At 45.9% G+C, this 26120-nt stretch overlaps 1 long non-coding RNA gene across 3 annotated transcripts; it reads right to left on the bottom strand.

Moving 5' to 3' along the window:
• On the bottom strand, nucleotides 1-19351 carry LOC138521237 (uncharacterized). 3 transcript variants are annotated; one of them, XR_011282979.1, is made up of 4 exons: nucleotides 19269-19335; nucleotides 18644-18755; nucleotides 1089-1144; nucleotides 1-664 (listed from the first exon to the last, which is right to left on the bottom strand). It is a non-coding gene; the product is annotated as an uncharacterized lncRNA (long non-coding RNA). The 3 variants fall into 3 exon arrangements; XR_011282980.1 differs by lacking the exon at nucleotides 18644-18755 and having other exon boundaries at nucleotides 2-664; nucleotides 19269-19351; XR_011282978.1 differs by lacking the exon at nucleotides 19269-19335 and having other exon boundaries at nucleotides 2-664; nucleotides 18644-18934.
• Nucleotides 19352-26120: the final 6769 nt, after the last annotated feature.

Below are 26120 nucleotides of genomic sequence, written 5' to 3'. Positions count from 1 at the left end.
TAATGAGAAATAAGTAATAAAGAAACATTACTACCATTATGGTCAATACACATAACACACTTCAAATGCATAAAGTCATTGATGAATAGGCAGCAATCCTTGTCTAAGTCTATTCAAGCAAAAACTGAAAAATACAGGACAACTCTAGCCTCTGGACCAGAGTATTGTTATAACATTAAAACCAGACAAATTGTCCAGAGAAAATATTTATAATAACGTATCAAAATGTATTTGAAATGATACAAAAATTGAAAAAATAGTAAATCAATCACAAATTATTAAACACTATTAGAAATTCTAAACACAGCAGAACAGCAGCATTATATGCCTAAAATGGGTTAAAAAGTCAAACACACATTCCATTCATGGTGCAACATTCAAACACAACTCAACAATCAGTGGCATTCATCCAAATTGCTAAAAGACAAAAAGACAATACTGAAAACATATGAGGAGAAAAATTCACAACTACTCCCCACAGATACATTTATTATGTTTGTATTTATAAAGCACACAATAGAATTTATTAGAACACAATATATTGTAAAGGTGGATGGCAAAAGCAGAGTACAAGGATCACATCCCTTTAAGGTTTTTCTCAACCGGTTTCGATGTGGGGTGTTGGTTCAAACAACGTCTTCATCAGGAGGAAGATGTAACCATACTGCAAAAAACACACAAGAACATGGCTATATAAAAATACATAAAAAGACCTATTCAAGTACAAACTGCCTGCAGACTAAAATTAATAAGGCTTCTAGAAAGCCTAGATTTTACAAAAATATAAATGGAAGCCTAATATACCACAGTGAGAGTTAGTATAATGGCAACCCTACACGACAGTCTTGAACCCCAGAGCATAGGGTTAGTGACACTCAAACTAAACTATGCTATTCAAGACCAAGACTGACCAACCTTTTCAGAGACATCATAGCCACCTTATAAACAACTACCTGCCTCACGAAGAGTTGCTAGGCAACCTCACAAATCTTGCTAGGCATTCTTCAGAGAAGCACCTCCCCCTTTCAATACCTCAATACCTTTGTCAATGTGATATCAATGAAGGGTAAAAAACTTCTCATACTCACTATCTGTAGATGGTAGAGAGATGAGAGGGCTGGAAAGGCTGGATGACTGGAGCAGTCTACAATCCAAGATAAATGCTCAAAATTATCAAACACCACCCATCAGAGCACCATGGTCTTTTTAGCAAAGAAGTAGAAAAATATGAAAAAGTGCATGAAAACGAGTTAATGTCAATTGGGATTAACCATGGTAACAGCATGTAGCCAATCAAGAATTATATCTGTTCACAGGTGGTGTGCTGATTTGCCTTGGAAGGCAGGGTCAGGCAAAGGGTGGCAGGGGAATATAAAAATATTCACCATACAGCTCAATCAAAATCAATAGTTCTGCTCAAAAGCCAATGGACAGAGTCCTTTGGGGACTCAAAACAGACATACATCCAATTTAGTGGTTTTAAAAACCAGCAAGGAAAAAAGGAGGGTCTTCAACCCCTCCCCTCTGCATAGAGGACAATGGGCCCAGTGCTTCTCCCTCTCGTTTGGCCATTCCAGCCATCAGGCTGGCTCCTCTGCCAACTTCTGTCTAGTCTGCGCGCAGCTGATCTGTCCTACCTTCCAAAGCCTCCCTTTTATGCTATCTGGGCTTAAACTGTCAACTCCCCTTATTAGCATACTTATCTAACTGAAGCAAAAAACAGTTGAGTCCCAAAAAGCTGTTTGGCTCACTGGTCTAGTATCAGTGTAAGCCACTTCGGCAACACCAAATTTCACAGGAATTTCGTAGTTCTCTGTAGTTTGTTCAATATCAGTTTTAATTACTATTACTGAGGCACTTTGGAACACTCCCAGAAAAGTTTTGAATAAAGTCAGTGACTTGGTTTATGCAATTTACCCGAAAGAACTATAACAAAGATAATGGTCTGGTGTGGAGGTCGAAATCCAAACCAACAGCATGTTCTGCATTTACCTGTGAATTCTACTCTTTTGCCTGAATGTATCAAATGCATTTGAAAACGGTGCTTGCATTTAAGGAGCATCACAATGAACTTGCATTAAAGCGTTCATGTCTTGGAATATTGCTCAAAAATAACATGCCCTAATTAGAACTAAACATGGCTAAAACTGAAAATCCATGTCAGCCCCCCAACCCCTCACCCCCAAGAGCAAGAACAATTCATGGAGGCATCTTCGGAATCATTGAAATAAGAGTGAAGAGAAAAAAGAAGATGAAGAACATCACATACTACTTTAGTCAATAAAAACTGTTCACTCAGGATCTTCACTGGTTACTAAATATTACAGCACAAACATATATTTTCTAGTCATGAGCCAGCTACAGCAGGAGCTGGTCAGTTGACAACTTCCAGTCACTGATGATCCCAGAGATGGGTAGATGTTCATCACACAAAAATGTTCCAAATAGTTCTCATCTTTCAATTAGGATACAGCTTTAGTGCATTGAACAGGTTCCTCGTTACTTGTCACAATGTAAAAAAAAAAAGATGATTAGGATGTACCCAGCTGCAAGGATGTAGAACACAGGTGTGATCCCAGAGCCTATGTTTATAATAAAAAGTCTAATATGCTTTTTAATGGGTTGAAGGAAAAGACATTTTTCATCAGCCAGTTTGTGGTGGATCCCAGGGTGGAGCGTCCCTTTCTCGTTTGGGAGCTTTACAGTAAGGATTGAATCTTATTTGGTCAGCCTGTTGTTCTCTACAGACATTTTCTGGTCGCTTGACATGCTCTGTTTGAAGCTTCCACAAAGGTTTATGTGGTGCTGGTGATATGTATCTTCATATGCAGGAGATAGGCCAGTTTTAATGATAACTTTGGGAACTTCAGAGGTGTATCTTCACTTCTGGCCAATTTAATAGCACCAGTTCAGTCCGCACTGGGGGATGAAGGATAATGTCACAAAATTTTACCACCTTCAAGACAGTGATCAACACACCACAGCATGAAGCATTAAACTGCACGATGTAGAATCCATTCGTAAGCAGCACAGCTGTGCTACACCTCATATATGGTTTGTATCATCCATTGCTTTTTCACTTGGTTTAGGGCGCCCCAGGGCTGCAATTCTTCACACAACAGAGGCGTACTTGCTGGGACAGGAATATTCAGGATCCCATGCAGTGTACAGGAAATATTGTCTTTGCCCCACACTGATATCCCATATAATGTCTTTTTGAGAACCCTCAGCAGAGTGTTGGTGGACTCTGAAACGGCCAGTCTCTATGCCTGTCTTGATAGGTTCAGTTCTGTTAGTTTCTCTGGTCACATGATGGTAGTCCAGTCTGGAACTCATATAGACAGTGTGTCAAAAGAAGTTGGACTTTCAGAAGTTACACCATTGCTTGTTATTCATCTTGTAAAGTTTTGAAGCCTTTTTGGATGATCTTCAACTTGTACACTACCACATTTCTCAGCTTGTAGCTTCTCTGCTGCAAACAAATTGTGTTTAGGTGCATTATAAATACCCAATCAATCAATCAATCAATCAATGCAACACAGTTGTCATCAGGCTCATCTCTATGGGCTATCCAGCCATTTTCTGGAGCTCTAGGACAGCATTCTTCAAAGTAGGTTCTGCTTTTTCGCCTCCCTTTTGTTCTTAGCCTTTTCTAGGTGACCTATCCTGTCTAGGACTGCTGGCCAATTGCCTGTTCCTCCCCATGTGTCTATCTCGTTAATGACTTCCTTTAGAAGTGCTTGCTTTGCCATTGGTTGGCATGCTTTACCTAGAGATATGGCATAGGTATGTGATATATTTTGTGAAGCCCAAGCCACGTAAGGCCCTATGCCTATAGCTTGGTGCCTCATATGGCATTTCTTGGCGCCAGGATTCCAGTCTACTGGAATGCTTGAGGCACATGTAATATGATCAAATTTGTTTTCCTGTCTTTCTTTGTTAAGCTTTGCAGTTGTCCACCAAAAACCACCTTCTTTGGCCTCCCAATCTGGATATGTCGATAGAATATGGATTTCGACATGCTAAATCGAAAATATTTGTTCCATGTGCATACCAATGTCCCCCCTCCCCGATGTTATGTTTAGAGGGACATTTTTCTGCCATATTTTCTCTCCGTCATTGTGGCATAGAATGTCTTATCATACACCACGGAATATGTGGACCACATGCACTGGCCATTTGTAAGCGGTGGGGGGACACATATCCATTCAGGATTTTAAGCTCTCCCTCCAGTCCCCAACTATAGTGGGTCTATGCTTATTTGTGTTGAGACTCTATCCCCATCAGTAGCTTGCACCTCTCTCTTGTGTATTGGGTGTAGTGTATGTGCTACATCTAAAGTTCAAATATTCAACTGTCTGCTGATCATTGGGATCTCCATTGGGATTATGTCCCAAAGTCGATACAGTGAGAAAACGTATCCACAGCAAGTTGTAGAACAGGATCACTGCTCCCAACAAATATTTTACAGTTCCTGGTACACTTTGGACGGTCAAACATTCTTTTGGTGAACCTTGGCTTTACTTCTAGCCTCGTTTCTGGCTCATATGTTCCCGGAATAATAGACATCTTCTCATATGTTTCAAAGATTTCTGGAGTTATCACTAACATCACATGTTCTTCTATTCTTGCCTGCTTGTCAGGTTGTTGCTAGAGAGTCTCCTCTCTTGACGAGTACCTTTCTTAGGAGACAGGAAAGCTAGAACTGCTGTTCTTTAACCAATACGAGTACTGTATGGGGGCAGAAGTAAAGCTCGGACACAGAGGTGACATGTTTTGAGTCAAACTTTTATTCAACATAAAAAGAAAGTTGGTAAAATGCCTTTCTGTCCCTAAAGCTAAGAAGGGTTTCCTTGCCTCAAAGAAAACATCAGGATGTCAGTCAGTCACTGTTGTGTCCAAAAACCCTACTACTGACCCTAACACTCTTAACCTAAATCTAATGTGCAAGGGTATAATCTCAACTGAGGAAATAGTGTAACAAATGTTCTCTGATGGTTTTAAGAAATAGGCTAATGTTCTCTCCAAAAGAACAATGTAATCTCCAGGGAATGGCTCCTTTCCCCTCCATTCTGTCTTCTTCCACTTAACTAACTAGGAGGTTGTCTCCTTACAATGTGATGTTCCTGAAGATTCTCAACAGCATAGACAAAAGTTCCATATGCCAGACAAAGTATTTCCCTGGCTTCTTTTACACTTTGCCAGAGTCCAAAACAATATTCTGTTAACAAGGGATTTGTCTTCTTTGGCCTCTTTGAAGCTTTAAAAATAATGTACCACAAAACTCTTAATCTTGCTGGGTCCCAGTCCCTCTGTTCTCTCAGATAAAGTTCACCTTGGCTTTTGGCTCTCATAAGTGTGCATGTTCCAGACTCGCCGTGCCAGCTTGGTTTGCTCCCTTGCCAAGCATGTAAATCTTCTCTCCATCTCCTTTGCTCTCAGGGTCCCAGACCCTCTTACTCTTCGGCTCTCATATGGGCGCAGGTCCCAAACTCTCAACACAGCTTGGTTTACTCTCCTGCCAAGCATAGGGTTATATCTCTCTTGTGCTTGAGTTTCCATAGCCTCTTATTCTCTTGCTTTCATAAAGGTGTGGGTCCCAGACATGCAGTTCTGAATTGTGACAGCTTGGTTCACTGTCCTGCCAAGTGTAGGATTCTGTCCTTTTTACTCTCAGGGTCGCAGACCCTCTTATTCTGCTATCCTCGTCATAGAGGTATGGGTCCTAGATTCACAGTATCTTCTTATTCAGCTCTCTGCATTTGCTGCCCGGCCTCCCCAGACCGCTAGTCCCTCTCAGCCTACCCATGTACCTTCGTGCTTGGTTGCCGTCTTTGAGCAGCAGGACGTCTGTGTGAGGCTGCGGCCTCCATTCAGGTGCTTTTTTTGTCTGTATCGGCTCTGCTCTTCACTTCTCCCGAAGCGCCTTTTCTTCAGCTGGCGGCTTCCATGATCCTGGAACGCACAGATGGTTATTTGGGCTGTGACACATGTAGTTCTTGTGCCCCGCACTATGGCAGGTCCTTCTCTCTTCTCTGTGCACAGCATTCTGCTCTACAGTCTTGCAGCTGGTGCTACGGCTTCGCTGGCAATTCCTCGCAGGAGAGGGAACCTCTCTCACCGGGTTTACCTCATCTATTTTGAGTGAGTTTTTCCCAATCAGGTTCAGCAGGAAACTAGGCCGCTTACCACAGTTCGCGGGATCAATCCTCACACTGCTAGCAATCTGTTTCACCCCAGTACTTGTATTAAAGATACATGGAAGGCAAGTTGGATTCTTATGTTTAGGGTACTGTGTCCTGCCTGGCCTCCCTTTCTAGAGATTGCTAAAGGTGACCCTTAAATCCTTGGCTTCTAAACTGGGTTGGCTCCAGGCCGTCTAACTATATCTTTTTAATCCTCTGCAAAGACTTTCAGTGCACTTTAAACCGTGTGATCCTGGGCACATTTTGCTTTGCTCCCTTTAAAGTGGGCCTAGCCTATGAACTTTGGCTCTACAGTATAACCTGCCTTTCTCCCCTTGCTCTGAACTCTTAAAAGTGTTGGGAACTGTTTTATTTTATGCTCTGCCTTTTCTCTCCCCTTTTAACCTAAACTATTGGAGTGCCATCTAGGTTAAGCGCTCACTTCTGTCTTAACAAATAGTTGTGCTTTAACCCTGACTTGTCTGATAGTTAACAAGGGAGGCGTGTATACTTACCTGACTGTGTTTTAAATTACTTTTCATTGAGAGTGCTAGTGTATTACCTAAAGTGTGTTTTAAATAAATAATTATATACTTTTTATACAAAGCTCTAGTCAGTGTTTGTTTGCTCTACTGTGTTTTGACCCTATTGTGTATACTCTGCATACTGCCCTACTCTTCTTGAGAGAAGTCTGACTGCTCAGCCACAGCTATCAGGTAAATCTGGGTGGTGCAGACTGCTACCAATTGGGTTTACCGCTTACTCCTGTAGTCTTAATCTTTTTGCAGTGTTCCCCAAGGGAACTGCACAGGATTCTGCCTAACACTCACTCACTTGCAATTAACCTACTGCTCATAATGATGCAGCGCTTATGACTAAAAACACTGCGCTCACACACAAACTCCAAGCCAGTGGTCATAACCAAACTGCCTTACACTGCAGCCTCGAATGATTAACTATATTTACTTAGCCCAATGTGTCTCATCCGCTGTATTTCATGCAAAATATGCCTGATTTGCCATGTATAGACCTTATATGCATAGTCAGCCCTTAAAATTGCTGTTGCTCTCCTAGCAAAACCGATCTGCCCTGCAGTATATAGCTCTTATATGCATAGTCAGCCCTTAAAATTGCTGTTGCTCTCCTAGCAAAACCGGTCTGCCCTGCAGTATATAGCCCTTATTTGCATAGTCAGCCCTTAAAATTGCTGTTGCTCTCCTAGCAAAACCGGTCTGCCCTGCAGTAGATAGCCCTTATTTGCATAGTCAGCCCGTAAAATTGCTGTTGCTCTCCTAGCAAAACCTGTCTGCCCTGCAGTATATAGCCCTTATATGCATAGTCAGCCCTTAAAATTGCTGTTGCTCTCCTAGCAAAACCGGTCTTCCCTGCAGTATATAGCCCTTATTTGCATAGTCAGCCCATAAAATTGCTGTTGCTCTTCCAGCAAAACTTGTCTGATTTGGCGTGTATAGACTTTATATGCATAGTCAGCCTGCACAACTGCATCCTTTGCCAAACCAATGCCCCACTACGCACCGCTTGTTTCTAGGCCCAACTATGTTTTACTCTGTAGCATGGTCTATACTACAACACCTGCTACATGCAAATATTACATTTCACATACTCATCCATGTGTATCCAGTCCGACCCACCGGGTGTGATTTAGACATTCGATTTGACTCTCTATGCTTCGTCACGCACAGCTAGCCCTCTATTTGGCACTCGTGTAAATCTGGGACAACCTATCGAAACACGTCAGTGAAAGCTCATGTAGTGCACTCATACACTACCGGCCCGCTTCACAGTCTCACCTCTATAACTACTATATTCTTGCTCAATGCCACAGCCTTGCTCAACTATTAGTAAAACGTGACATTTGTTCAAACAGCCATAGCCTGTACGTTACTATCTTCATAGACTAGTTCTCCTAGCCTCTCCACCCAATCTACCAGCTCTTTGAACACAGCTCTCTACCACGTGTACCTCACTATGTACCTGATCCACATACTATGCTCCACACCGCTATTACTTGGCAGGACCACAAAGAACCACAGCTACATACCAGCAAAGCCGGCTAGCGTGACTAACATGCTCAAAACCATCTGCACCTCCCTGATTATGAGCAGAAGCCTCCCATCCTCAAAGAACATTACTCCATCAGTTGTATTGCCTCCCTGCCTGCACCCTATTTCTGAAACTACACCCACCACCATAACCCCACCACATAACCCATACCTTAACACACCGGCACACTGGCTCGAACGATTTGCCAGTAAACCCACACCGAATCATCCATGTACACTGAAACCGGAATGATAGATTAGGCTCTAGATTTCTACCAGCCACATCAGCATCCTACACCATCGCCACGCCTAAATGTTTGTGCTACCTCTATTAAATTAACCAAGAATGTATCTAACAAGTGCACCTCGCCAAAGGAACTCACCACTGCTGCCATCAATCAACGCAGTTCCAAAGCCACCCCTCCCATCAAGGGTGCATTAATTAATGCCAGACCACTACCAGCACATGCCTTAGATATCGCTGACTATATTACAGCACAAGACCTCGACTTCCTATCGATTACAGAGACTTGGCTAAATGCTGAAGCTGGGCCCGCTCTCTCCCTCGCTATCCCTAATGACTACTCCATTATCAGATGCGATAGAGATTCCAACCAAACAAAAGGCATGGATGTTGCCCTCATACACAGAACCTCCTTAGGCCTCATACCTATATTAAGACAACCTCTCCCCTCAGCAGAACTATTGTCCGTCATGCTCCCTGTCTCAGCCACTCAAACACTTACCATGCACCTCATCTACAGGCCCCCTGGCCCGACATCCACCTTTGAAGAAGATGTTACGACCCTTCTCACCACAAAAACGAAGCTAAGTTGTCAAATCATTCTACTGGGCGATGTCAACCTCAGCTTCCAAGACGCCAAGGATGCTAAAGCCCTAAAAATCGCCAACAGGATAACAAAACTTTGCTTCCATCATCGTATTACTGAACCTACCCACATCAAAGGCAGGACCATTGATTGGCTTGCAGACTTCAACTGCAACATCAACATCTTATCTAACACGGCCTGTGCCTGGTCAGACCATTATCTGATCACATTCACTATCAAGAATGATTATCAGCACACTAAACAGAACCTCTCTCCACCAATCTGCATGAGAAACAGCAGGGATATAACTAAGGAGAAACTGCTCCCAATTATAGTACCCATCCTTAACAACTCCATCAAATCGCACACACATCCCACTGCATTAGTCGATATCTATAACCAAACCCTCCTCAAGGCGATCAACAACATTGCCCCACAAACTACGAAAGCCAAAACCCAGCGCACAACTGAACTTGTGATTTACACCGCACCTCCAAGCTCTACGGAAACAAAAAATAATTGCTGAGGCCCCCTGGAAGAGCCTCCCCATAGCAACTAATAAGGACAGCCTTCTGATAGCATCCCTCAATTACAAAGAGGTGATATTTCAAGCCAAAAATAACCGGATCATCCAAGCTAAATTGAGTACTACAGAACTCTTCAATATACTCTGACCCTGAAAGCGGCAAATGGAAAATCCCAAGAGCTTCTCCCATTCCCCAGAGTGCTCACCTAGCCCACACAAAAACACCCCGAGACATTCAATATACGGGAGACAAACTCGGAAAAGTAAATGCCACTAAAGCAGCCCTCAAGCCCGAACCACAATCCCCACATAGGCCACTGTGGGGGAACAGTTACATGTACATGTGGTCTGTGTGCAAGACTATGCAGTCAATCGTGAGTTCACTGTTATTTCACAGCAGCAGGTCCCTTAGAGAAAGCTTCAGTGGTACTAGAAGTAAAAGATGTGGGGAAAGAAGGAACACAGCTGGTAATGGAGAAGTCAGAGACAGACAGCCGCCCTGACAATGGCCAATGAATTCCAAGATGACATTCTGGTCTTTTGATTATCTCGCCCAAAAAACACGATTATGAGTAATTCAAACGTCATTCTGTACATATGTTCAGGAGGAAGGTACAATCCATATGAACCAATTCAATACTCCCACTACCAAAGGGTTCAGGTGTTACTGGTGAAATCTTTAATGCTCCAATTCCCTCCAGAGTCCAGGTATAAAGGGGACAGGGGATCACCAAAATGAGGGGGCTTGAAAGGAGGGCAGAAGAGCAGTGTTTTGCCAAGCGAGACAAGACGGCATGCGGGAGAGGTTGGAGATGGAAGAGAGAGGTTGGCGAAGAATGAGGGAATGGTCACACAGGAGGAAGGAATGTAAGGGGGAAGGTGAGTTGGAAGCGGGAAAGATTACACTAGAGAACAAAAGTAAAGAGGTGAGGAACAGGTTTGCCCCGAGAGAAGCAGGAAGAGGGAAAGCATTCTTCAGTAAAGCCGTGGATACAGGGAGTCTGAAAGAGACCAAGGCAGTCAGCCAAACTGTTTGGCATCTGATGGGCTTTGCACAAAGCTTGTTTGGGTTATGTCCCAAGTCTTAGCTAATCCAAAAGCAAGAGCTGAGAGGAAGTGATAAGTGGAACAAAGCCTTGCTGGGGACTAGGGGGAAATTAAAAGAGAAACCCTTCAACTCTGCATACCACCATTGGCTGGGGGGTGTGACTAAAGTGACCGCAACCTGAAAATCCAACGGACATAGACATGGAAGAAAACTCTAACTTGGACGATGAGCTGAGCCATGGTGGGCTAGTATTGACCACAAACCACAGACAAGGGCCCTGGACCCTAAGAATCTCCATGAACTGTGAGCAAGCATGTGTGAACCAAGCAGCATGATACAATTCTGACCAGAGACTATTGTTGAATAGGGTGCTCGTGCTTAGGGCCACAGTACTACTTGAACTAGGGTGTGAATCCTCCTCTCACTTGATTGCATTTCTCCTGAACCTTTTGTACTGTTATATTAAGAAGTAACTCTTTTGTGAAACCTCTCCCTATAGGCCTTTGTACAGCCTCTGGTTTACAAATCTTCCATTGAACCCTTGGTGCTCGACACCCTCCCTCCTCCTGATCACACTCCACCTAGGATACATAAGCTGAAGGGGCTTCCACTTTTTTGCAAGAATTTAGTTCAATCTGGACAGGCTCACACACTGGCTATTTTAGTGTTCAATTCGTATTTATTTAGCTGTTAAATTGAAATCTTGGGGGTGTGGTTAGAGAGATATAAGTGGTTTGAACAACATGGTTATTGTATAGTTGAAGGTGCCACCATTTTTTAAAAAAAAAACACTACTTTACAAAGATCAATTTTATGTAATGGGCTATCTGTTTGGAATGCTCTCCTCGGTGCAGAGATGTTTCCAATTGCCATTCAATGTACTCATTATGGTTTGCTATACGAATAGAAGTGATTTTTGTTAATTTATAAATTATGGTTTGTCTACTGAATTTCTGTGTGGCACCACATAGACTTTTGTATCCAAGTCAAACTATATGAAAACTGAAATAAAACCTCACTTTACTTAAATATGGGAAATAGGGTGGAATGTAATGTAACACACTAGGCCAATGAACCACTTCTTTTGTGGGTTTTTTCCAAAGCATCTTGGGCAAAATTAATGTTCTACTAACCTGTCTCTGAGGATTTCTATGGGCTTGTTTACTCAACTGCAGAATGTTGTCAACCCTGCGTTTTTTCCCAGCATTTGAGCTGGGGAACTTAAACCAGCTGGTGTGAGAAACACTGGAGATTCGCTTGAAAATGTATTTGGTCAGAAGATATGTAATTATAGGTATGGTGCGTTGCTAACATGTGTGCAGTATGTTGTGTTAGCAGTGGGTATATGTTTTGTCTGTGCTCAGAAACACAGTGCACCTTTTCAGTGCACAAACATTTGAAATCGTTATTCGAAATAAGTTCTGAGACGCAATTTTTTTATTAGCGCATACTTCATCAACGCAGCAAAAGCAAACTCTTGCCAAGATACAGTAATACCCTGTGTCAGAGGTGGGGCGGCCATTCTGGCCTGGATGTGTAGCAAACTCTTGCCAGGACACAGTGACATAACATAAAAACCTAACAGGTGTATTTGTAGAGCGCACATTCACCCCGGTAGGGGCTTCTTGGCACAATTGACAGATGTTCATTTGGTACTCATTTTATTGACCTCTGAAGGATGAAGGGCTGAGTAGACCTGCCGGGATTTGAACCTGCGATGATAGGACAAACACAGGTCTCTGTAGTGGATGCATTAATCCACTGAGCCACAGACCCCTTATGTCAGAGGTGAAATGGCCACCCTGGGCTTGATGTATAGCAAACTCCAAACAGAACATGGTAAGCTTCTGTTGTCCTAAATATGTAGACCTTAACAGGCTTTTCTTCCACTGTGCACTGGATTTATTTTCAGGTTGGAGTCATTCTTCCCGCTCCCCAGCCAAAGCTGGCTTAGTACAACAAGAGCTGGATAAAGGCTCTGGAGCTCCGGTGGCGAGTCCACTACATGCTATGCTCCAACAATAACATTTATAAGGGTTAGTCTTCCACCAGCATCTGAGATTCATACCCATTGCAGACTTTTCAACATCTTTCTCAAAGGGTGTGGCCAGGATCAAGACTACTGCCGCTCAGTGGGCAGTGAACATGGCCCTTCCGTTGGAGGATCCAAGAGTGATTCATCCTTTTCAGGCCTTCATTTTTTTCTCCCTCCAAGTCCTGCTGCTACCTCTCCTTCAACCTCCTCCGTTCTGCTCTCTGCCTTTCTCTCCTACTTCCTTTGTCTAGATTGCTTTTGCTCATTCTGTGTAACTCATTGCTCCTGCACTATATCCCCCCCACCTAATCTTTCTGCCTCTTCCTTCTGCAACCTGTTCCTTGCTCTCATTTCCTCATCTTCCTGTCTTGGTCCCTTATCCTCCAATCTCTTTCTTGATCTTCTTCCCCCCCTATGCTTTGCATCAAGTGGCAGCAAACTCAGTTGGTTTTACTGCCTCTTTAAGGACTCCCTACATAACCACGAGCCCACGTGAAGCGTGGGCTAAGTGTTTTGTTTTCGGTACACAGGGAATGGTCAGGAATTCCTTTTCTGGCAGAGGTAAAATGATGTGCTGCTTGGATACATATACGAATAATACAGAACATAGATTGGTATCAGTGAATCGAGCTCTGCCTCCTTAAGGTTAATTGTACAATAATAGTGTGAAGTCAAAGCAATGTCATCAAATGTTCATCTGTAGGTGATTTTATTCCCATGGAAGTCAACCAACACGTATTTCGACCTAAGTCGTCCTCAAGGCTGACATAACCATAAAACCAAAAACAAAGTTTTATGAATAGATTATCAAAGCACATGTGCAGAACTTGACAATACTGTTAAACATAGATGATATATGATAAAGAAGATAACAAATCGTACATATTTGTTAAGAAGCACAAATATACATGCAAAACAATTGATCAGATGATGGTAAATTAAACCAAGAGTTACATACCCAAAGTCATGTCACAGATGGAAGGGTATGCAAAGGCAAAAAGAACGGACAAGAAAACACTGTCCCAAATGTTCACAGGTGATCTGAATTATTACATTAATTATTTGGTAAGTAGATGTGTGATGCACTTCATCTATACCCAGCCACTGAGTGATTCAATTCTTGAGTTGTTTCTTTGAAGGTAAGTATAAGTGTAGAGTTTGTGCTAAGCCGCAGGTATTATAAAGTAAGTGTTCAAGATCCAGAAGCAGTTGTCTAAAGTCTTGTGAGATATGCTGTGCCATTGCTAGTATGCACTGGGTGCGTCATATGTGCCCGATTAGCCATAAACCAAATTGTGATTCATCACCCAATAAGTGTAGATGTGTTTGAGAATGGTTACAGACTCACCCTTGGTATTCAATATTTGGTACGGTAACCTAATAAAAAGTAGACAGTTGGTGATATAAACTATGCCTCCTTCCCAATCATGGACACCAGAAGGTAAGTAGTTTACATGTAGGTTTATTTCTCTTAGTTGTAAAGTAGAGAAAGCACTGGGACATCCATCTAGTCCAGTACCTTAGGTCCAACTGACATCAGTAGAACCCTGCACAGCAAACATACATCAACATTCCCTCTAGAGTCCCAGTGACATCACCACATCAACACTCCACCTAGAATGTTAGTGAAATCACCGTCCTTCACAAGACAACACTCATAGCCATAATCAATCCCACACAGATTATGACATAATCTGTAAAATTTAAAACACACAGCTGGAAACCCAACCACAGGCCCTCCCCAAAGTCTGAAGGTACTCCGCTATCAACCAGCTGAATAACAACAAAGGAGAAAGGAACCCAAAAATTAAACTTATGACCAAGCATCATCTGGCTGCCCCTTAACCTAGACACAGGCAGCACCACCCTGCCCCTTAAAAGTACCAAACATCTCTTCACTGCCCCTTGAATGACCAGACAGCGCCTAGCTGCCCTTACCCAAGACATAGACAGCACCTCAAAACCCCTTAAGTACAGTAATGGCAACACTAACTACCCCTAACCGGGCCCTAGACATCACCTAAATAAACCTTAAATCAACAACAGCACCTCGCTGCCCAACCAACAACCACACCTGACTGTCCTAAAATCAACACACCTTGCTACCCCACCTAACAGCATGTGGACAGCATCCCACTGCCCCTACAACCCTAGACAACACCTCGCAGCCCCTAAAACAACCAGACAGCACCTCACTGCCTTAAAACAACCAACAACACCTCACTATCCCTACAAACACCAGACAGCACCTCACTGTCCCTAAAAACACCAGTAAATAACCAGACAGCACCACACTGCCCCTAAAACGACCAGACAGCACTTCACTGTCCCTAAAAACACCAAACAGCAACAACACCTCACTATCCCTACAAAGACCAGACAGCACCTCACTGCCCCTTCTACACCAGAAAGCACCTCACTGCCCTTAAAACAACCAACAACACCCGACTATCCCTACCACACCAGGCAGCACCTCATTGCCCCTAAAACAAACCAGACAGCACCTCACTGCCCCTAAAACAACCAACCACACTGCCCCTAAAACAACCAGACAGCACCTCACTGTCCCTAAAAACACCAAACAGCAACAACACCTCACTATCCCTACAAAGACCAGACAGCACCTCACTGCCCCTTCTACACCAGACAGCACCTCACTGCCCTTAAAATAACCAACAACACCTCACTATCCCTACCACAACAGACAGCACCTCACTGTCCCTAAAAACACCAAACAACTCCTGACTGTCCCTAAAAACACCAGAAAATAACCAGACAGCACCACACTGCCCTTAAAACACCAGACAGCACCTCAATAACCTAAAACCGACACAACACCTCGCTACCCCACCTGACAGCATGTGGACAGCATCCAGACACACCTCACTATCCCTACAAACACCAGACAGCACCTAAATGTCCCTAAAAACACCAGAAAATAACCAGACAGCACCACACTGCCCCTAAAACGACCAGACAGCACCTCACTGTCCCTAAAAACACCAAACAACACCTGACTGTCCCTAAAAACACCAGAATCAACAGAACACAACCAGGCAGCACCTGACTGCCCCTACCAACGACCAGACAGCACCTCACTGTCCCAACCCACCAAACAGCACCTGACTGTCCCTAAACCACCAGAACACAACCAGACAGCACCTCACTAACTGTGAAAAACGACAGACAGCACCACACTGCCCTTTAAATTAACCAGGCAGCACCTCACTACCCCTTTAAAACCCTAAATGGCACCTCACTACCACTTTAAAACATTCAAGGCAGTACCTCACTACCACAAAAACACCAGCATCATCCCCACATAACCAGGGGACATACCCCTACAAAAAACCAACATAACACACACACAGGACAACATACAAATCCCATGAAAATCATTTTAAATAACATTGTGGCGCCAAGGTTCTTGTGCCACCCCCAAAATAGCCATGAAATGCACAACATAAATGCAAATTCTCTGCGCCACCATCCCTGCACCAATCCCAGAATGTGCATGAAGTGAAAGCAATGATCCAGACAGCACCCCACTGTCCCTAAAAGTACTGGCATCATCCCCACATAACCAGGGGAAATGCCCCTACGAACAAGACAAACAAAACACTGCAGGACAACATGTAAATCCTACAGTAAGCGATAACCAGATCCAGTTCATGGTGCTAAAATCCCCGCGCCAAACCCCACATGTGCATGAAGCGAAAGCTAATGCATGCAAAAAATGACCTGGCGCTAAAGTCCCTGCGCCATCCCCACACCCACATGTCCAAATCAACCAACCTGCAAAGAAAAACATTGTGTAAAAACAACAGACATTACAACTTTGCCCATGAACTCTACCCACGAGTCCATACTGTAAACCCCATGAAAGTCCTAAACATTAGGCCACCACATATACACAACAGCAGTACACATAAACGACAGACCTTAAACTGCTAACATTAACCCATGACCCAAACCACATCTATACTAAACCCCAGAGGCCACAACAAATCACAAACAGCATTAAAAATTCAAACCGGCCTCCCCCAAACACATACCTCTGTTTAGTCTTTAGACAGGTCCTTCTCCACGTTACATATGCCCCACTGGTCCGGATACAGCGCTCGCCGCTTTACTTGCCTCCCTGCCAAATCACCTGCAAGTGGCTTCCACTGCCATTTAGCGCACACATTGTACATGCCCATACTTCCAGACACAATGTCTGTGCTTCCCTCAATCTCCCGTAGGAAATCTCTTCTAGCATCCATGCTATCCACGGCCTCCACTTGTGCCAAAAAGGCTCTTATTTCAATGCTGCCCAGACCATCAGTGAAGCACGAAACTCTAGCCTGTACCCCCATCCAACCGTCGAGCATTTCGGTAACACCACAGCTTCCGCATTCAGCGACGGCATAATCCTATTGAGGAACATTGCGTTCCACGTCCACGCCAGAGAGGCCTTCAGCGCTGCGTTCCAGCTGGCGTAGCTGGAGCACCATAGCAAGCACAAATGCTCCTCCAATCACTGTCAGACCTACCCCAGCCGACGTCATCACAGCTGTTCCCAACGCCATGAGAGAAACATCGCTTGTTTCCGTAACAGCGCAGCTTCCGCATTCAGCGACGGCGTAATCCTCTTGAGGAAAGTTGCGTTCAACACCCACGCCAGAGAAGCCTTCAGCACTGCGTTCCAGCTGGTGTAGCTGGAGCACCATACCAAGCACAAATGCTCCTCCAATCGCCGTCAGACCTGCCCCAACCGACGTCATCACAGCTGTTCCCAACGCCATGGGAGAAACATGTCTCCCTTGCTCCGCTGCGCCAGCAACCACCGTGCCTGCAGTTCGGCGCTCCATACCTCCTCCATCCCCAGAATCAGCCCGCAGAGCTCTCCATCGGATGACCTCACTGCTCCTCTCCACAACGGAACTGCTCACATTGATACAGCGTCGCCTGGCCACCACAGGTGAGACCCTCCACAAATCCACCGTGCCCATCCGTAACATCCGGGACAGCGACTGTGCCACACAATATCACCGGCCCCAACACAGAGGGCCCACAGCGACTGATTCACTGGTCCACTTCCAATCCTGCACCGACTAGTGTGCAGCTCCACCGGCTGGATGCAGAGCGCTCGCTAGTCACTTTACTGCGCTGCCAAACACGATACTCACAGCCACAACATCTGGCCACAAGGCAATCGGACCCTCAGGATCTCCAACCTGGACCCGACCAGACCTCTGCACCTCCCGTTCTGCTGAATGCCTCCGCTGGACCTAGGCCCCAACCTGGACTTTCACTGCACCGCCCGGCCTGCAGCCTCTTCCTGCTCAATGGATGTCTCCCTGGAAGGCAGTGCTTCTCACCAGCTGCCCCTTCCCAGCAGCATTGGAACCATCCTCGTCGCCAGTAATATAAACTATGCCTCCTTCCCAATCATGGACACCAGAAGGTAAGTAGTTTACATGTAGGTTTATTTCTCTTAGTTGTAAAGTAGAGAAAGCACTGGGACATCCATCTAGTCCAGTACCTTAGGTCCAACTGACATCAGTAGAACCCTGCACAGCAAACATACATCAACATTCCCTCTAGAGTCCCAGTGACATCACCACATCAACACTCCACCTAGAATGTTAGTGACATCACTGTCCCTCACAAGACAACACTCATAGCCATAATCAATCCCACACAGATTATGACAGTTCGTCATTGTTTTATAATACTGTAGCACCTCTACCAGTAAAAACATGGTATCAATAGAAAACTGAAAGTTCCTGCCTTACCAGAATTGGACGTTAGAGTTACATGCAGTGTAATCTTGAGAAGAATCTCTGATAGTCCTTGTTGATAAAGGGTTAAGTCCCCAAATGAACTGTCTATGAATAAGGAAATCAGTGAGCTGAAGAGCCCTTAGTATTCTGGTTTGTATGTGTTAAAAATGCTCAGTTAAATGTCTTACCAGTGGCTGGCGCGCTCGTTAGATGGATAACTTTCTGATGGATGGTCCATAATGCTCGTAAATTTTGCTGGGTTGAGTCCCAACAATCGAATTACTTTGCCATAAAAGTTGCCTGCGGGTAATCAGAGATGAGTGTAGGCTGGTAAGATATCCAACGCCTCGTCCAAGAATAAATGGACCCACGTTTAAAGTAAAAGGTCCTCATTGTGCCAAGGAGTGTTTCTTACACCAAATGCAGTCTCAAAGCCAGGTCCATAGGCTAAATCCAACCCGCACCCGAATGCCCTGCCGTCATATTTATTGTGGGCGTAATGCGGTCGTGCGTGTTACGTCACGCGCACAGCGATGCTGATGCACGTAACGTCACACACCCGACACGCATGATGTCACCCATCTAATGGCCGCAACTGCGTTAGGGGAGAAACAAGAAATTAATTCAAAAAGTACAATAGGAGAGGGGATGGATGTGGAAATAGTGCTTTAACTTGCACTTCACTTTTCTCACATGGTCAATCTATTTACAGACTTGATAGACCTTACTTGGTCCAATAGCACATACCACAATGACAACTTTGCTGAGCCATGTAAATGGTGCTCAGTCAGTGTCCTAAGGAGTGTGTCTTACCTCAAATGCAATCTCAAAGCCAGGTCCATGGGTTAAATCCTGAGTGCGCACCCGAATGCCCCGCCGCCATATTTATTGTTGGCATAATGCGGTCGTGCGTGTGACGTCACGCGCACAGCGATGCTGGTGCGCGCGACGTCACACGCCTGACGTCACCCATCTAATGGGCGCACTGCTCTAGGGCAGAAACTAGAAATGTAATTGGCTAATGGTGTAATGGGTAATGAAAAAGTGGCACCACAGCTGGCCGCTTGTCACGAACAAAGATGTACATCTTCTAGAAAAGGTTCCTTGGATATTGGTTTTGTCATGCAAGATGGGACTTGAAATTGAAATGCGTGTACAGAGTTCCAATATTTGATAATAATAAAGAGGGCCACAAGTGCCTGGACCCTATATGACAAACTTCTGAACAGACGGTCTCCTAATAATATATACATCCGAGTTCATAATTTTGTTCCTGTGTTTTTTTATGATTCGTGGCTCATCAAAGTTGTCATTGTGGTATGTGCCATTGGACCAAGTAAGGTATGTCAAGTCTAGATTAACCATGTTGTTGTGGGGCCCGCCTCGGGTCACCGCGCAGGCCTCACTCAGTGTCGGTATCACCCGACACGGATTGTCAGTGCTGCAATCATGCAGCAAACAAAGGAGCGGGAGGCCTCCCCACTCGCCCCGGATCACCGGAGCAGACCACGTGGTGGGGGCACCCAGCTCACATCAGCCCAGCTCCAGGGCCACCCAGGCCGGGGTTGCACCCTCAGCCATGATCACATGGCTGTACCATTGGAGAAGGACGTGCAGCAGGGGCGCCGACCGCGTGCAGGGCCCCGTCCCTGGGCCTTCTGCACGTGGTATTGCACCAGCAGGGTGCGCACAAGAATGACCAGAGTCAGGATAGGATCGACTGACGAGCCGGAATCGACTCATCCTATTTCTTTCCTTGGTCACATGGTTGCCCCCATGTAACCATGACACACACTAGGGAGGTTCCATGTCCCCCAGAAGGGGTGAAAGGCAAAACTTCTCCTTTTTCATAACAAAACAAAATCCAAAATTATAGCACACTACACCCATGGATACTAATACTCTAAAGTCCTACTTTCCACACGCTTAGTGGGAGGGCCCAGGTTGTCCATGGGCGACGATCTGGGCTGGTAAGTTAATGGGGACAGATTCAAAATCCCCACTTAGGCACGACCTTTATTAACCTGAGTGAGTAGGCATTTTCCCACTGACGCATCACTACAATTCGCCCCTGAGCACCCCTCAACTCAACCCCCCCACAACCACATTAACACAGTTACACTCAAGACTTGGGCTGGGACAATTTTGGTCTGCAGACTCTCAGCCTCTGCACGTTCACCGCCAGAGTCCCCTGGGGCTGCCAGGGGCCACATCGACCCAGTCCTCGGTTAGTGAAAGTCAGATGATAGGCGACCACACAGTTCAGGGTGGGCAGTTCACAGCCAGAGTTCACAGGCCGGTAAAGCCGCACCTGTGGGTACCAGGGGCCACATCGACCCAGTCCTCTGTTAGTGAGAGTCAGATGATAGGCGACCACACAGTTCAGGGTGGGCACCCTGGAAACACCAGAGGCCACGTTCGTAGATTGGGTAGGCTCACTGTCCCAGGGTCCTGGCGGCAGAATGACGAACCGCTCACGAACCACTTGCTCCTTTCACTTTCCCTCCTTTACCGGGGCTTCTGGCCGGGAAGCACCATTGATGGGGTGTCTCTGGCAGTACGCCTCTTCTGCTTCTCTGCCCAGATTCTCTGTAGCATGGGGGGCAGCCAAGCACTCGCAAGAGCTGCAATCCTCCTGATTGTTACCCCTGGAGCCGTCACGCAACTTGCGAGGAGTGGGCTGATGGACAGCACCAGTCCCATGGCCCCACACTGTTCCTGATGGGATGGGGATAGGTACCTGCCGCCTGTGCGGTGAGGCCTGGCAACACTGGCCCCTTCCCTCACGATTCTTTTCCTGCATGGATCACAGGATCCGATCGTCACCGGCTGGGCAAGCACCTATGATCCTGCGAGATGGGCTTCCAGGGGATAGGATGCATGTAACGCAACCCCATCTGTGCCTGCACACTGGGACCAGAAGCTGGGGTCACAGCATGTGCAGACGTCTCCTTTGTTTCATCTCGGCTCCTTTGTGAGTGCTCCACTCAAGAGCATCTTCCGTCTTTACCCCTGTATTTTTTTTTTCCTCAGGCAGGCCCGGGTTATTCTAGGGTCCCGCCCAACTCGCCGTGGCTGAGATGCCTCAGATGCCCTGGTGCACCGCTGCGGCCCTTTTCCCCATTGAAGGCAGCCTGCTGCCCTTTAACACAGCCGCTGGGAGGCCATGACCCCTCCTTATGGGGTTGCCGCAGACCTCCACAATGTCCCTTTGTTCATTTTTATTTTTTTTTTCTTTCTACCGCGGGCCCAGACGGTAATGGGCCCGCCTCCTTGGTCCCTTCTGGGGCTGCAACAGGCCACGTTTCTTCCAATTATTATATATTGTTTTGGCTCCAGAGCACATTTCTTTAGTCACAGGCCCAGGTGATGATGGGCCTGCCTTGTATTGGGGGTTGCCTCAGCTGTTGGACGGCCTCTGCACCACCTCCGTGCTGCAGCGGGGCCACCCCAGCTGTTCTGCGGTCCCCATTTACATCACACCTCCTTTCATCGTGGCCGCTCCAACTTCTTGATTCTTTGTTGGGTAGCCGCTGTTTCCGTACACACCCGGCCACAGCTGTTCTGGCTGCCGGTGCTTCGCTGCGAACGCGGCAGACACAGCTTTCTCATTGTACGGCGGCAGCCGACGCTGCCACCACTTTCTCTTCTTCTTGCGGCCAACACGGAGGAGCATGCTCACACCGTCCCCGGTAGTACGAGCACCCCCAATGATGAAGACCACGGCTGGGGCAGTGCGAGCACCCATCCCTCCGCACCATGTGCAGAGCATACAGCTGCTTTCCATGTGGCGGGCCCGACCACTCGTGGCCACGTCTCCCTTGCAGCCCGGCCAGGGCTGCTGCAGCCGTCCATCCACAAACACGGCACCTACGCCGCCACATCCACCAGCAGCCGATGCCGCTCACCTACCTGCGGGCATCAGGCAGCCCGTGCCCATGGGCAGCACAGGGCCTGGGCCACCCGCAGAACCGCCTCCTCACATGCGGCTACGGCCGCCTCCTGAACAGGCTTCCAGCAGCCTGCACGTCTTCATGCACAGGGCCCAGAATGCCCTCGTCACCATTGTTGTGGGGCCCGCCTCGGGTCACCGGGCGGGCCTCACCCAATGTCAGGATCACTCGACAAGGAATGCCAGTGCTGCAATCATGCAGCAAACAAAGGAGCAGGGGGGCACCCCACTCGTCCCGGATCACCAGAGCAGACCACGTGGCTGGGGGCACCCAGCTCACAGCACCCTCGGCTCTGGGGAACCCAGGCCGGGGTTGCACCCTCACCCATGGTCACATGGCTGTACCATTGGAGGAGGGCGGTGTTGCCCAGCAGGGGCACCAACCTCATGCAGGGCCCGTCCCTGGGCCTTCTGCACGTGGTATTGCACCAGCAGGGTGCGCACAAGAACGACACCGGAGTCAGGATAGGATCGACTGACGAGCCGGCGCTTGTTCTTCTTCTTGCTGATAGATTTTTATCCATCAGCGGTGATTTTTTGGATACCGAGGCTTGAGCCTCATTACTCCATCTTCTCGGGTTGAGTGTGTAGTCGTGGGTTTGTATTCTTCTTGGTCTGTGTGGTCTTGTCACAGTAGGGCTGGTTTCACAGGGTCTTCGCAGTGATGGGCCGCGGGTAGCGGTCGAAGGGGTTTGCAGTGGTGGCAGTGAGTCTTCTGATCAGAGGGTTCGGGTTCTGATCCAGTTCTTGGCAGAAGTTCTTACTCAGCTTCGCTAGATGTTCATCCAACATCTCGATGTCCAGGTCTCTGTGAAGGTCTGCTATCCTTGTGAAGATTGGTGCTCCGGACGATATCCGAAGGGCCTTGTTCTGGACTATCTGAAGACTCTTCCGGTGTCGCTCATGGCAGGTCATCCATGCTGGGGAGGCATAAGTCAGGGTTGGTCTGATGATCGCCTTGTAGACGTTGATCTTTGTCCGGAGTGGCATGGACTTGCTCTTCAGGAGTGGGTACAGTGCTGCCATCTTTCCTGTTGCCTTCTGCTGAGTATTCTCAATGTGGCTTTCCCAGTTGAGTTTGCTGTCCAGGGTCACACCGAGGTAGCGGCTGCTGCTCTCCCATTTGATGGTCTCCCCGTTGAGGCTGATGTGTGGGTGCTCCTTGATCTTCTTTCTGGTGAACAGCGTTGCAGTTGTCTTGCTGGTGTTGAGTTCTATCCGCCAGTCGCTGTACCACTTTGCTGACGAGCCGGAAGCAACGCGTCCTATTTATTTCCTTGGTCACATGGTTGCCCCCATGTGACCATGACACACACTAGGGAGGTACCATGTCCCCCAGAAGGGGTGAATAGCAACACATGTGAGAAATGTGAAGCGCAAGACAAAACACTTTTCCCACACCCATCCCCACTCCTATTATACTTTTAGAATTAATTTCTAGTTTCTGCCCTAACGCAGTTGCGGACATTAGATGGGTGATGTCACACTCATTCCGCATTACACCAACAATAAATATGATGGCAGGGCATTCGGGTGCGTGTGGGATTTAGCCTATGGACCTGGCTTTGAGACTGCATTTGATGTAAGAAACACTCCTTGGCACAATGAGGACCATTTACTTTAAACGTGGGTCCATTTATTCTGGGACGAGGCGTTGGATATCTTACCAGCGTACGCCTATCCCTGATTACCCGCAGGCAACTTTTATGGCAAAGTAATTCAATTGTTGGGACTCAACCCAGCAAAATTTACGAGCATTAGAGACCATCCATCAGAAAGTTATCCATCTAATGAGTGTGCCAGTCACTGGTAAGACATTTAACTGACCATTTTTAACAAATACAAACCAGAATACTAAGGGTTCTTCAGCTCACTGATTTCCTTATTATTCATAGTTAATTTGGGGACTTAACCCTTTATCAACAAGGACTATCAGAGATTCTTCTCAAGATTACTCTGCATGCAACTCTAACGTCCAATTCTGGTAAGGCAGGAACTTTCTGTTTTCTATTGATACCATGTTTGTACTGGTAGAGGTGCTACAGTATTATAAAACAATGACGAACCGTCTCCTTTTTATTAGGTTACCGTACCAAATATTGAATACCAAGGGTGAGTCTGTAATCATTCTCAAACACACCTACACTGATTGGGTGATGACTCACAATTAGGTTTATGGCTAATCGGGCACAGATGACGCACCCAGTGCATACTAGCAATGGCACAGCATATCTCACAAGACTTTAGACAACTGCTTCTGTATCTTGAACACTTACTTTATAATACCTGCGGCTTAGCACAAACTCTACACTTACCTTCAAAGAAACAACTCAAAAATTGAATCACTCAGTGGCTGTGTATAGATGAAGTGCATCACACATCTACTTATCAAATAATTAATGTAATAATTCAGATCACCTGTGAACATTTGTGACAATGTGTTCTTGTCTGTTCTTTCTGCCATTGTATACCCTTCCATCTGTGACATGACTTTGGGTATGTAACTCTTGGTTTAATTTACCATCATCTGATCAATTGTTTCTCATGTATATTTGGGCTTTTTAACAAATATTTGTTATCTTCTTTATCATTTATTTTCTATCACTATGTTAAACATTGTTGTCACGTTCTGCACATATGCTTCAATAATCTATTCACAAAACTTTGTTTATGGTTTTATGGTTATGTCAGCCTTGAGGACGACTTAGGTCGAAACACGTGTTGTTTGACTTCTATGGGAATAAAATCACCTACAGGTGAACATTTGTTGAAATTGATTTGACTTCACACTATTATTGTACAATTAACCTTAAGGAGGCAGAGCGCGATTCACTGATAACAATCTATTTTCTGTATTATTCGTATATGGTCTTCATGGGTAGTTGGTGGGATGGCAAACCTGTGGATAATATTGGGCGCTGGGAGGATTCAATAATCCATGAATATAGCTGATTTGCTAGAGGTTGAGGTTCATCATCGGGTCAGAGGAGTAATAGTGGTGTCAGTCATTTGTTGTTTTATTGTATTTGTCAACAAAAACACCAGGACAGTTTCAAAACATTAAGTTGGACAGAAATTGCAAGTTTTGTTCAACATAGGTGAGTGCACACAACCGACGCGCGTTTTGACCTAATTCTTTTTCAGGGCTGTGAGTAGTGCATGTGGTTTGCGTGATTTAAGATTCGGTAAGTGACGCAGTGACATGGTTGTGGACCACAATTGAATAGGCAAAAATCAACATTGGAGTACGATCATTACGGTCACATGGTAGTTTGTAAGGTATGCAAGAAACAAATGCGAAAACACAGGTTAATAGCATGGTTGGTTCCGTGATCGGGTGGTGATAGTGAGTGAATGTGAGGTGGTTTCCGGAGGCAGGTAATGTATTACAATGGTTCGTAATAAAATTCAATTAGGTACACAATGATTATAAATTGCGAGGTAAGTGATCATACAAAACAGACAAGCAAAGTACCAAGGGAGAGAAGAAGAAAGGACAATAGTTGGTTAGTTGGAAGAGCCATATAGGACTTATAAGGCGATAGGTTGAGAAGCAGGGTGTAGTGGCTTACCCAATAGAGTAGAGATAGGGCTCTGGATAGAGCTGATGGGTGGTCCTCCCGAGTCAGGGTGCCACTGGGGCTGGATAGCCAGTTCGGAGAAAAATAAGGATAAAAGTTGAAGTCCGTGGGCAGAATTGGCAGAGTGGGAGA

This window comes from Ambystoma mexicanum, chromosome 13 (assembly GCF_040938575.1).
Source record: "Ambystoma mexicanum isolate Mex_15411 chromosome 13, UKY_AmexF1_1, whole genome shotgun sequence".
NCBI classification, from domain to species: domain Eukaryota; kingdom Metazoa; phylum Chordata; class Amphibia; order Caudata; family Ambystomatidae; genus Ambystoma; species Ambystoma mexicanum.
This window is presented reverse-complemented; position numbering and strand designations above follow the sequence as displayed.